The sequence below is a fragment of the Schistocerca gregaria genome, chromosome X (genome assembly GCF_023897955.1).
Source record: "Schistocerca gregaria isolate iqSchGreg1 chromosome X, iqSchGreg1.2, whole genome shotgun sequence".
In the NCBI taxonomy this organism is placed as follows: Eukaryota; Metazoa; Arthropoda; class Insecta; order Orthoptera; family Acrididae; genus Schistocerca; species Schistocerca gregaria.
The window spans coordinates 562,959,642-562,971,663 of NC_064931.1; the positions used below are offsets into that span (position 1 = coordinate 562,959,642).

A 12,022-nucleotide genomic window follows, 5' to 3' on the forward strand; every position below is an offset into this window, starting at 1 on the left:
GCTAGCAGTTGTGCACGATTAACATGCAATGGAGGGACTCCGGCCTCCACCAGGACGCTGGTCACCGGACTCATCCTAAAAGCTCCTGTAGCTAGGCGAACGCCACAATGATGCACTGGGTCGTGTAAACACAACGCTGAGGACTCCGCCGAACCATGAACCAGACTCCCTTAGTGAAGGCGGGATTGAACAAGGGCTCTGTAGAGCTGCATCAGCATAGAGCGATCTGCACCCTAGCTGGTGTTGTTCAGGCAGCGGAGGGCACAGAGGTGCTGCCAGCACTTCCCCTTAAGCCGACGAAGGTGAGGAAGCCGAGTCAATCGGGCGTCGACAACCAGTCCTAAGAATCTGTGTGTCTCCACTGCAGTGAGTGGATCGTCATTAAAGTAAAGTTCTGGTTCCGGATGAATGGTACGACGCCGACAAAAGTGCAAAACACACGACATTGCGACCGAAAACTGGAAACCGTGGGCTAGAGTCCATGATTGCGCCTTCTGGATGGCTCCCTGTAGGCGCCGCTCAGCAACACCTGAACTGGTGGAGAAGTACGAAATGCAGAAGTCGTCTGCATACAGAGAAGGTGAGACGGACGGCCCTACAGCTGCTGCTGGGTCATTAATGGCCACTAAAAATAGAGATACACTCAATACAGAGCCCTTTGAACCCCACTCTCCTGGATGTGGGGGGAACTACGCGAGGCACCAACTTGTACACGGAAAGAACGATGCGACAGGAAATTTTGGATAAAGATCGGGAGCGGGCCTTGGAGACCCCACTCGTATAATGTGGCAACGATATGATATCATCAGGTCGTGTCATACGCTTTTTGTAAATCAAAAAAGACAGCAACCAAGTGCTGGCGTCTGGAAAAGGCTTTCGGATGGCAGACTCGAGGGACACAAGATTATCAGTTGTAGAGTAACCCTGGCGGAAGCCACTCTGACATGGAGCTGGTAGGCCATGTATCTCAAGAACCCAACCCAACTGCCGACACACCATACGTTCCAGCGGCTTACAAAGAACGTTGGTAAGGCTGATGGGCCAATAGCTATCCACATCAAGCGGGTTTTTACCGGGTTTGAGCACCGGAATGATGGTGTTCTCCCGCCATTGCGATGGAAAGACGCCACCGCATCAGATCCGGTTGAAGATGACGAGGAGATGTCGGTTGTAGTCAGATGAGAGATGTTTAATCACATGACTGTAGATCCGATCTGGACCAGGAGTAGTGTTGGGGCAATGTGCAAGGGCATGAGCACCTCCCACTCTGTAAATGGGGCGTTATAGGATTTACTGTGGTGAGTAGTGAACGAGAAGACTTTCCCTTCCAGCCGACGTTTGAGAGTGTGAAAGGCTGGGGAGTAGTTCTCCGACGCAGAGGCTCGAGCATAGTGCTCACCAAAGTGCTCAGCAATCGCGATTGAGTCAGTAGATAACACGCCATTTATGTTAACACCAGGAACACCTGTTAGGGTCTGGTACGCGAAAACACGTTTGATCCTTGCCCAGACTTAGGAAGGTGACGTATGACACCCAATGGTCGACACGTAACTATCCTGACACTCCTGTTTCCGTCGTTTTATAAGCTAGCGAAGGCGGGTGAGGAGCTGTTAGAACGCTATGAGGCGCTCCAGGGAAGGGTGCCGCTTATACCGCTGTAGAGCTCGCCGACGCTCCTTAATTGCTTCAGCGACTTCCAGCGACCACCAAGGGACTGCCTTTCGCAAGGAGTGTCCTAAAGAGTGAGGGAGCGCGTTTTCTGCCACAAAAAAGAATTGTTGTAGTCAGCTGCTCAACCATTAAGTCGATGTTCCCGTATGGGGGAGATTCGACGGTGACAGCAGAGGTGAAAGTTTCCCCATCCACCTTGTTTAACGCCCATCTGGGCAGGCGTCTGTGGGCCTGACGCCGGGGCAGTGACAGGAAGATGGGGAAGTTGTCACTGCCACACAGGTCGTCAGGTGCTCTCCAGTGGATAGATGGGAGACGTCCTGTGCTGTAAATGGATAAATCAATGGCTGAGTGACTACCACAAGTCACACTGAAATGTCTGGCGGCCCCAGCATTTAAGAGGCAGAGGTCGAACTGAGACAGTAAAGTTTCGAAATCTCTGCCTCGCCCAGTAAGCATGGTGCCACCTCAAAAGGGGTTATGGGCATTAAAATGTCCCAAAAGTAGGTTTAGGGAGTTGATCAATCAGCGCAGCTAATACAATCTGGGATACTACACCATCTGGAGGAAGATATACATTGCAGACAGTTATTTCTTGCGTCGTCTTTATTCTGACAGCCACAGCTTCAAGAGGGGTTTCGAGGGGCACAGTTACACTACAGACTGAGTTAGGACATAGATGCACACTCCACCTTTCACTCGATTATAGTCGCTACGGTTCCTGTAATTTCCCTTATAGCCGCGGAGGTCAGGGGTCCGCATTGCTGGCAAACAGATCTCCTGGAGAGCAATGCAGAAAGCAGGTGTAAAGCTTAACAGTAGCCGTAGCTCAGCCAGGTGATGGAAAAAACTGCCGCAATTCAACTGGAGGGTGACGTCATCTTGAGACGGGGAAGGCATGGAACATTCAATGAGGCAGTTTACGCCTGAGGGTCACCTGCTCCACCGACTTATTGCCGGAGCAGTCTACATCCATTGTGTCTGAGGGTCCGGCGAGATCTAGGTCCTCAACGGACCCCAGAATCTCCACCTCATCTGCAGACACAGAACTTGTAGGCAGCGGTGGTGTAGGTGCCACCGCAATTCCTTTGGTCTTGGGGATAATTTTTTCGGATTTTTCTCGCTGCTCCCAGGGTTTCCGTGGCTGGGAGAACTTCACTGATTCAGTCTCTGGGACTGAGGATGAGCGTGAAGCCCTACAACCAGCTGCTTCTGGGCTCTTCAGTTAGAGGTGGGTGTCATCTTTGCAACTAGCACGAACCTGGGAAGGGAGTGACCCACGGGACCACTTCCTAGCGAGAAGAGCCAAAGAAGACTTACGCTTCTCCATCTGAGAAGTAGGGACTGACGCCCCGATGGAGGGAAGGACTCCCCATCATCAAGGGGGCAAGTGTAGTCTTCTGGCTCTGAGAGGTGACTGGAATGGCGGAGCCGATGGGGCTAGAACTGTTGTAGCGGCAGTGTAAGACGATGTCACACGTACAGGATGTAGGTGTTCAAATTTCCTCTTAGCCTCAGTGTAGCTGATTTGGTCCAGGGTCTTGTACTCCATGATTTTCCTTTCTTTCTGGGGAATCCTGCAATCAGGCGAGCAAGGCGAATGGTGGTCTTTGCAGTTGACACAGACAGCAGGCAGGGCACATGTATTGGAGTGTAATGGGCGTCCACAATCTCAACATGTGACGCTGGAAGTACAGCGGGAAGACATATGGCCAAACTTCCAGCATTTAAAGCACCGCATTGAGGAGGGAATATAGGGCTTTACACCACAGCGGTAGGCCATCACCTTTACCTTTTTGGGTAATGTATCACCCTCGAAGGCCTAGATGAAGTCACCGGTGGCAACCTCATTATCCCTCAGACCCTGTGGACACGACGAACGGAATGTACACCTCGCTGCTGTAAGTTGGCAAGCAGCTCATCGTCAGACAGCAAAAGAAGGTCCCTGCGCAATATGTTACCCTGGACCATATTTAAGCTCTTATGGGGCGTGATGGTTACAGAAACATCACCCAGCTTGTCACAAGTGAGTAACACCCGTAACTGGGCAGAGGATGCTGCCTATGACACATACCTGAGGAACCCCCCGTATCACCTGTGATTTAGTAGATGATTTCGTATCAATTATTACGAACTGCGACCTTTCTGACAAGAAATCACGAATCTACTCGCACATAAGAGACAACACGCCATAAGCGCGCGATTTGATTAGAAGCTGCTTGTGAGGAACTGGGTCAAAAGCCTTCCCGAAACGTATCAATATGGAATCAACTTTGGATCACAGCTGTCATTTATTTTTGCCGGCCGCGGTGGTCTCGCGGTTCTAGGCGCGCAGTCCGGAACCGCGCGACTGCTACGGTCGCAGGTTCGAATCCTGCCTCGGGCATGGATGTGTGTGATGTCCTTAGGTTAGTTAGGTTTAACTAGTTCTAAGTTCTAGGGGACTGATGACCTAAGATGTTAAGTCCCATAGTGCTCAGAGCTATTTTTTTGTCATTTATTTGTTTTAAAAGGCCACGAGCTGTCGGCCACAGCTCTGTCAGGCTTGGTGACACGCCAAGAGAGTGGCAAGTTACCTACTCAGTTTTCTTTGCGCGCTTAATTCTTAAGTTAGTGGTACCAGGATGGATGCGAGTAACAGGGCAAGTGAACTCAACTATCGGATTTTTACCGGCCACCCGCTACCGCCGTGACAGCTAAAATCATAAAATGTTACGTTGGTGTGCAAAACTTACAAACGAAAGAAACTTTCACAGGAAGTGTACTTATAAACTAACGTAGCTCTATGTAAGTTTGTCCACACATAAAATAAGAACTACTACAGTAGAGCACAGAAGGCAAATGAAAGAAAAACGCAATAAGGCGAACATAAATGACAAGTTTTTTCGAAGACAGTAATCACATTGAAATCACCGCAATTTACAATGGACCCCTGGACATTAAAATGGCAAGACATGGTTCTTAATACGGTGTATGAGCACCACGAACAGCCGCTATGCAACGTGATCCCATAGTAGTCACAAGGCTGATAAGCAGTTCCTGTGGTAGGTCGTTCCACACTTAGGTGACAAAAGTCATGGGATATCTACTAATTTCGTGTCGTACATCCTTTTTCCCAGCGTAGTGCAGTAATGGTATGGACTGAAGCGGTCGTTGGAAGTCCCCTGCAGAAATACTGAGCCATGCTGCCCCTAGAGCAGTCCACAATTGCGAGAGAGTTGCCGGTACAGCAGCTTGTGCGCGAACTGACCTCTCGAATATGTCCCATGAAGGTTCGACGGGATTCAAGTCGGGCGATCTGGGAGGCCAAATCATTCGGTCGAACTGTCCAGAATGTTCTCGTAACCAATCCTGAACCGTTGTTGCCCGGTGACATGACTTCGTTGTTTCGAAAACATGTCCATGAATGGCTGCAAATGGTGACATGTAGTCGAACATAACTATTTCCAGTCCACAGGACCCAGTCCATGCCATGTAAACACAGTCCACAACATTATGGAGCCACCACCAGCTGCACAGTGCCTCGTAGACAACCTCGGCCAATGACTTCGTGGGGTATGCGCCACACTCGAACTGTACCACCAGCTCTTACCAACTCCAACCGGGACTCGTCTGACAAGGTCACGGTTTTCCAGTCGTCTGGGGTCCAACCGATATGGTCACGAGCCCAGGAGGGGCGCTGAAGGCGACATCGTTAGACGGATAACAAAGGCATTCGCGTCGGTCGTCTGCTGCCATAGCCCATTAACGCCAAACTTCGCCGCACTGCCTTAACGGATACGTTCAGCGTACGTCCCACATCGAATTCTGCGGTTATTTCACACATTGTTGCTTGTCTGCTAACACTGACAACTCTACGCAAACGTCTCTGCTCTCTGTCGTTAAGTGAATGCCATCGGCCACTGCGTAATCTGTGGTGAGGGGTATAGCCTGAAACTTCGTATTCTCTTCACATTGTGGATGTCGAAATACTGAATTCCCCAATGATTTCCGAAATGAAACGTCCCAGGCGTCTAGCTCCAACTACCATTTCGCGTTTAAAGTCTTAATTCCCGTCGTGCGGCCATAATCACGTTCGAAACCTTTTCACGTGAGTACTAATGGAAGCTTGCCAATGCTCTGACCTTTTATACTTTGTTTACGCGATACTACGGCCATTTGTGAATGTGGATCTCGCTATCCCATGCCTTTTGTCACCGCAGTGTATTCCGATACCAGCGCGGTCGAAAATTGCTGGATGGTCGTCAGTGCACGTTCCAAGAGCTCCTACACCTGCGTTGTTCGACGCAGTCGAGCAGTGTCGTCCATAAAAATGACGTCAGCGCCGAATACACACCTCAAAAGACGCAAATGGGGGAAGAAGTACAGTGCGGTAATAATGTTGACCGGTGAGTGTACCGTGTTCAAATATCTGGAGGTCAGTACGCCTGACCGGCCGATGTGGCCGAGCGGTTCTAGGCGCTTCAGTCCGGAACCGCGCTGCTGCACAGTCGCAGGTTCGAATCCTGCCTCGGGCATGGATGTGTGTGATGTCGTTAGGATTAAGTAGTTCTAAGTCTAGGGGACTGAGGGCCTCAGATGTTAATCCCCATAGTGCTTAGAGCCATTTGAACCATTTTGTCAGAACGCCCATGCAACATTATGTGTCCCCACACCTGGATCTACCATGCTCCTGAGTGCATTACGTGTTGCCCACTCACGCCATGTGAGAGTACGTCCAAAATCACAACTCATACTGAATCTGCTCTCATCCGAGGTCATGCGACCCCATTCCTCCTTGTCTCAGTCCCTATTCACTTGGCACCATCGCAAACGGTGCCGCCAACCTGTGTCAGCGGAACGCAGTGTACTCGTCATCGGGCAGAGAGACCACCGCCACGCAGTCGACGTTCCGCCGTGGAGCGTGAGATTAAAGTCAATATGCAGTAGGACTTTGGGGCATATATTGTGTTCAAACATTATGAATTACATCGAAAAAAACGGTCTAATGACACACAGTCAACACGTTTAGAAAACATCGTTCTTGCGAAACACAACTAGTTCTTTACACACACGAAGTGTTTAGTGCTACTGACATGACATTTCAAACTGATTCCGTACAAATTAATTCCGTATTTCTAGATTTCCAGAAGGCTTTTGACACTGTATCACACAAGCAGCTTGTAGTGAAACTGCGTGCTTATGGAATATCGTCTCAGTTATGTGATTGGATTCGTGATTTCATACGAGAGAGGTACAGTTAGTAGTAATTGACTGGAAGACATCGAGTAAAACAGAAGTGACTTCTGGCGTTCCCCAAGGTAGTGTTCCGGACTCCCTGCTGTTCCTTGTCTTATAAATGATGTAGGAGAATCTGAGCAGCCGTCTTAGGCTGTTTGCAGATGATGCTGTGGTCTATTGTCTAGTAAAGTCATCAGAAGATCAAAACCAATAGCAAAACAATTTAGATACGATATTCGTATTCTGCAAAAATTGGCAATTGGCCCTAAATAATAAAAAGTTTGAAGTCATCCACATGAGTACTAAAAGGTTACACGATAAATCTAAAGGCCGTAAATTCAACTAAATACCTAGGAATTACAAATATGAACTATGTAAATGGGAAAGAACACATACAAAATGCTGTGGGGAGGGCAAAACAAAAACTGTGTATTATTTGCAGAACACTTAGACAATGTAAAAGACCTACTAAAGAGACTGCTTACACTACGGTTGTTCCACCTCTTTGGGAGAACTGCTGCGCGATCTGGGATCCTTACCAGATAGGATTAACGGAGTACATCGAGAAAGTTCAAAGAAGGGCAGCACGTTCTGTATTATCGCTAAATAGGGGACAGTGTGTCACTGACATGATACAGAATTTTGGGTGGACATCACTAAAACAAAGGAGTTATTCGCTGTGGTGGAACCTTCTCACGAAATTTCAATCACCAACTTGCTCCTCTGAATGCGAAAATATTTTGTTGGCGCTGACATACATAGGAAGAAACGATCATCATAATAAAACAAGGCAAATCAGAGCCAACACGGAAAGATATAGGTGTTCGTTTTTTCTGTGCGCTGTTAGAGTTTGGTACAACAGGAAATTATTGTGAAGGTCGTTCGATGAACCCTCCGCCAGCATATAAGTGCGATTTGCGGAGTATCCATGTAGAAGTAGATGTAGGTTGCGTGCCTTGCAGTCCTTTTGAATATAATCGCAATTTCACCAGCTGTTTGTGGCGGGTCCCTTCTTGCCTGTTGTACAATGTAGCTGTCATCCGCTGCTGTAGTTGACCGTGGTAGATCACATCTCCTTCAGCCAGCAGTACACGTGGTTCGGGACTGCCCCATGCGCGCGAAACAATGCTGTGAGCAGTATTGAACTTCTCAGCTACACTCGTCATACTTCGTCCTCCTTCCCGTTTCCCGATCACTTTTCCTCGTGTGTGAACTCAACCTAAAGTCTCCGACCCATGTTGTAATGAGGAATCCAACGACAGTGCATCGTAACTTTTCGCTAAATGACACACATTGTCTTTTTCCCGCTTGTTGAACTGCCTCGTGATTAGGGGCCAGCCCCATTTGGAAACGTAGTCAGGCTGATCTCACGTCATGTGACGTCCAACTTTCTGTGCACGACTAGGGGACCTCTGGAAACATACTCGCGCACATTCTACCTACTAGTTAATATATTATGTTACTTTATCTACCACGTCCTTAAACCGAGCCAGGTGGCGCAGTGGTTAGCACACTGGACTCGCATTCGGGAGGACGACGGTTCAATCCCGTCTCCGGCCATCCTGATTTAGGTTTTCCGTGATTTCCCTAAATCGTTTCAGGCAAATGCCGGGATGGTTCCTTTGAAAGGGCACGGCCGATTTCCTTCCCAATCCTTCCCTAACCCGAGCTTGCGCTCCGTCTCTAATGACCTCGTTGTCGACGGGACGTTAAACACTAACCACCACCACCACGTCCTTAAGTTTTGCAGAGCAGCGTAGTTGGGGGCGATTTTAACCTACCGAGTATAACGGTGACGTCTATGGATTCGTTGCAGATTGTACGGACAGACATTCTTGTGAAGGTTCAAATGGCTCTGAGCACTATGGGACTCAACATCTGAGGTCATCAGTCCCCTAGAACTTAGTACTACTTAAACCTAAGTAGACAACAGGAAAGCTGACGTTTTAAATTTCAGCGTTTACGAAATCATTCACGCTGGAGGATCGTAAAAACATACCGTCGTTTGACTCAACATCTGAGGTCATCAGTCCCCTAGAACTTAGAACTACTTAAACCTAACTAACCTAAGGACATCCCACACATCCATGCCCGAGGCAGGATTCGAACCTGCGACCGTAGCAGCAACGCGGTTCCAAACTGAAGCGTCTAGAACTGCTCGGCCACAACGGCCGGCGACAGTGACAGAAGGGAAACAGGAATTAGTGATCATGATTTTATCATAGCGACACTGTTTAACGAAGATAATAAATCCATCAAGAAGACTAGGACAGTATTCTTGCTAGAAAGAGCAGAAAAGTAGTTTTTAGCATTCCACGTAGACAAGGACACCATTCAGTTCCAATATGACGGACGTAGAGGAATTACAGGAAAAGTTTAAACTTATTGTACATCGTGCTATTGAGGAGTATTTGCCGAATAAGTAGAAGAGGGATGGAGAAGCATACAAAAATTTCTACCGCCATACCGTAGCGGAAAATTTTGCCGAGAACCCGAGGAAATGCTCGTCCTACGCAACATTGCTATCCGGGTCGAAGGCTTCTATCCAGTCACTCGTTGACCAGTCTGGTGTGGCAATAGAAGTAGACAACAGGAAAGCTGACGTTTTAAATTTCAGCGTTTACAAAATCATTCACGCTGGAGGATCGTAAAAACATACCGTCGTTTGACCGTTGCACGGAGTCCCGTATGGCGGACATAGTGGTAGGCATCACTGGCGCGGAGAAGCATTGAAAGAGTTGAAAATGAATAAGTCACCATGTCCGGATGCAGTCCCACTTCGGTTTTACAGAGAGTACTCTTCGGCACTGTCCCCTTACTTAGCTTGCCTTTAGGCTACAGCTAATGTCTTACACAGCGCAAAGTGCCAAGCGACTGGATTGAAGCGTAGGTGGCTCCTGTGTGTAAGAAGGTTAAAGGAACGGATCCGCAAAATTACAGACCGACGTCCTGAACATCAGTCTGCTGCAGAATTCTTGAACGTATTCTGAGTCAGAACAGAATATATTTCCTTGAGCCGGAATAGCTTCATATATAGCACGGATTTATAAATCACTGCTCGTGCAAAATCCAGCTTGACATTTTGTCGCACGATATCCTGCAAACCATGGATGAAGGGCGACAGGCAGATTCCATACGCTTTTCGGAAAGCGTTTGATACGCTGCCCCACCGCATACTGTTGGGAGGAGGAGGGAGTATATTATTGTTTAACGTCCCGTCAACAACGATAAGGCGAACCACAAGCTCTGATTTGGGAAGGATGGAGAAGGAAATCGGCCTTGCCCTTTGAGAGGAACCATCCCGGCATTTTCCTTTGGTGATTTCGAGAAATTACGGAAAACCTAAATCAGAATGGCCGGACGCGGGTTTGGACCGTCGTTCTACTGAATGCGAGTCCACTGTGCTGATCATTGCGTCGGCTCGTTCGCTCGCAGACTTAACGAAGGTCCGAGCTTACGGATTAGGTTCTTAGAAATGTGAGTTGTGTTGTGTGATGTCCTTAGGTTTGTTAGGTTTAAGTAATTCTAAGTTCTAGGGGACTGATGACCATAGATGTTAAGTCCCATAGTACTCAGAGCCATTTGAACTTTTTTTTTTTTTTTTTTTTTTTTAATGTGAGTTGCTCTCAGGCTTCTTAAATAAGAGAACCCAGTACGTTTCCTTGACGGCTGGTGTACGGAGACAAGGGAGTGCCTGGCCGCTCTGATTCTCTGTGTACACGTATGATGCGAAGGAGTCTACGAGTCTACGACTGTTTGCTGATGACGTTGTAGTGTACGGGAAGGTATCGTCTTTGGGTGACTGTAGGAGGATACGGAATGACTCAGACAGGGCTTGGTGTGATGAAAGGCAGCTTGGTCTGAATGCATAAAAATATAAGTTAATGCAGATGGGTAGGAATAAAATCCTCTATGTTCGAGCATAGTATTAATGATGTGCTGCTTGGCATAGTCACGTCGATTATATATCTAGACGTAACGTTGCAAAGCGATAAGGAACGGAACCGGCACCCAAGCACAGTAAGGAAGGAGAATGGTTGACTCATCTGTAAAGGAAAATGCGTATAGGACGTTGGTGCGACCCTTTCTCGAGTAGTGCTAGAGTGTTTGAGATCTCCACCAGGTCGGATTAAAGGAAGACATCGCAGCAATTCAAGAGGCATGCAGCTAGATTTGTTAAAGGTAAGTTCGACCAACGTTCATGTATTACGCAAATGCTTCGTGAACTAAAATGGGAGTCCTTGGAGGGAAGCCGACGTTATTTTCGTGGAACACTATTGAGAAAAGAACAACATTGCTCTGTGCTGTCTATGGGTCCATATATCGTTTAACTGGAGGTGTTTCATAATGTTCGAACATAGTCTATGTTCAAAATCCTACTGAAGCTGTGTGTATCTGCAATTCAAAGGATTACTTACATTTTTTGTGTATCGGTGTCACCTGTGAAACTTCCCAGTCTTTAGGTAAGGATCTTTCACCGAGCGAGCAGTTGTACGCGATTGCTAAAAATGAAGCTATTTCTTCAGAATACAATCTGGACCGTAAGATTTGCCTTTGTTATGTGACTTAGCTGCTTCGCTACTTCCAAATTACTTACGTTGGTAGCTGTTCTTGATTCGAATTCTGGAATATTTACTGTATCATCTTCGGAGAAAGATTTTTGGAAAACCGTGTCTAGTAACTCTGCTTCATCGGCGCTACCGTCGGTAACAGTACTACTATTCCGAATGGTAGGCACTGATTTTGCCTTACCACTGGTAGACTGTACATAGACCAGAGCCTCTTTGGATTTTCTATTAGATTTCGAGGCAGAGTTTCGTTGTCGAAGCTGTCGAAAGCATCTCACATTGAATTCTACACTAAATTTCGAGCACTGTGCGTCTTTTTACATCTGGAATGTCTTTTTCGTCGTTTCTGCGACAGTGGACTGACCAGCTTTAGGTGCCATACGCAACGTCTTACATCTTTATTAATTTACTTGGTACGAAACTGTTACTTGCCGTCAACATTATTCGTTTGTAATTAATCATGGCTCAAATGGCTCTGAGCACTGTGGGACTTGACATCTGAGGTCATCAGTCCCCTAGACTCAGAACTACTTAAATCTAACTAACCTACGGACATCACACAC

At 47.5% G+C, this 12,022-nt stretch overlaps 1 protein-coding gene and 1 non-coding gene across 5 annotated transcripts in view; one reads left to right on the forward strand and one right to left on the reverse strand.

Annotated features, from left to right (window-relative positions):
• The window catches only part of LOC126298970 (calcium uptake protein 3, mitochondrial), a 613,695-nt gene that overhangs the window by 297,745 nt on the left and 303,928 nt on the right, over positions 1 to 12,022 (reverse strand). The gene's annotated exons all lie outside the window — the stretch shown is intronic.
• Positions 8,379 to 8,451, forward strand: Trnaa-cgc (transfer RNA alanine (anticodon CGC)). The gene has a single exon. It is a non-coding gene; the product is annotated as a tRNA-Ala (tRNA).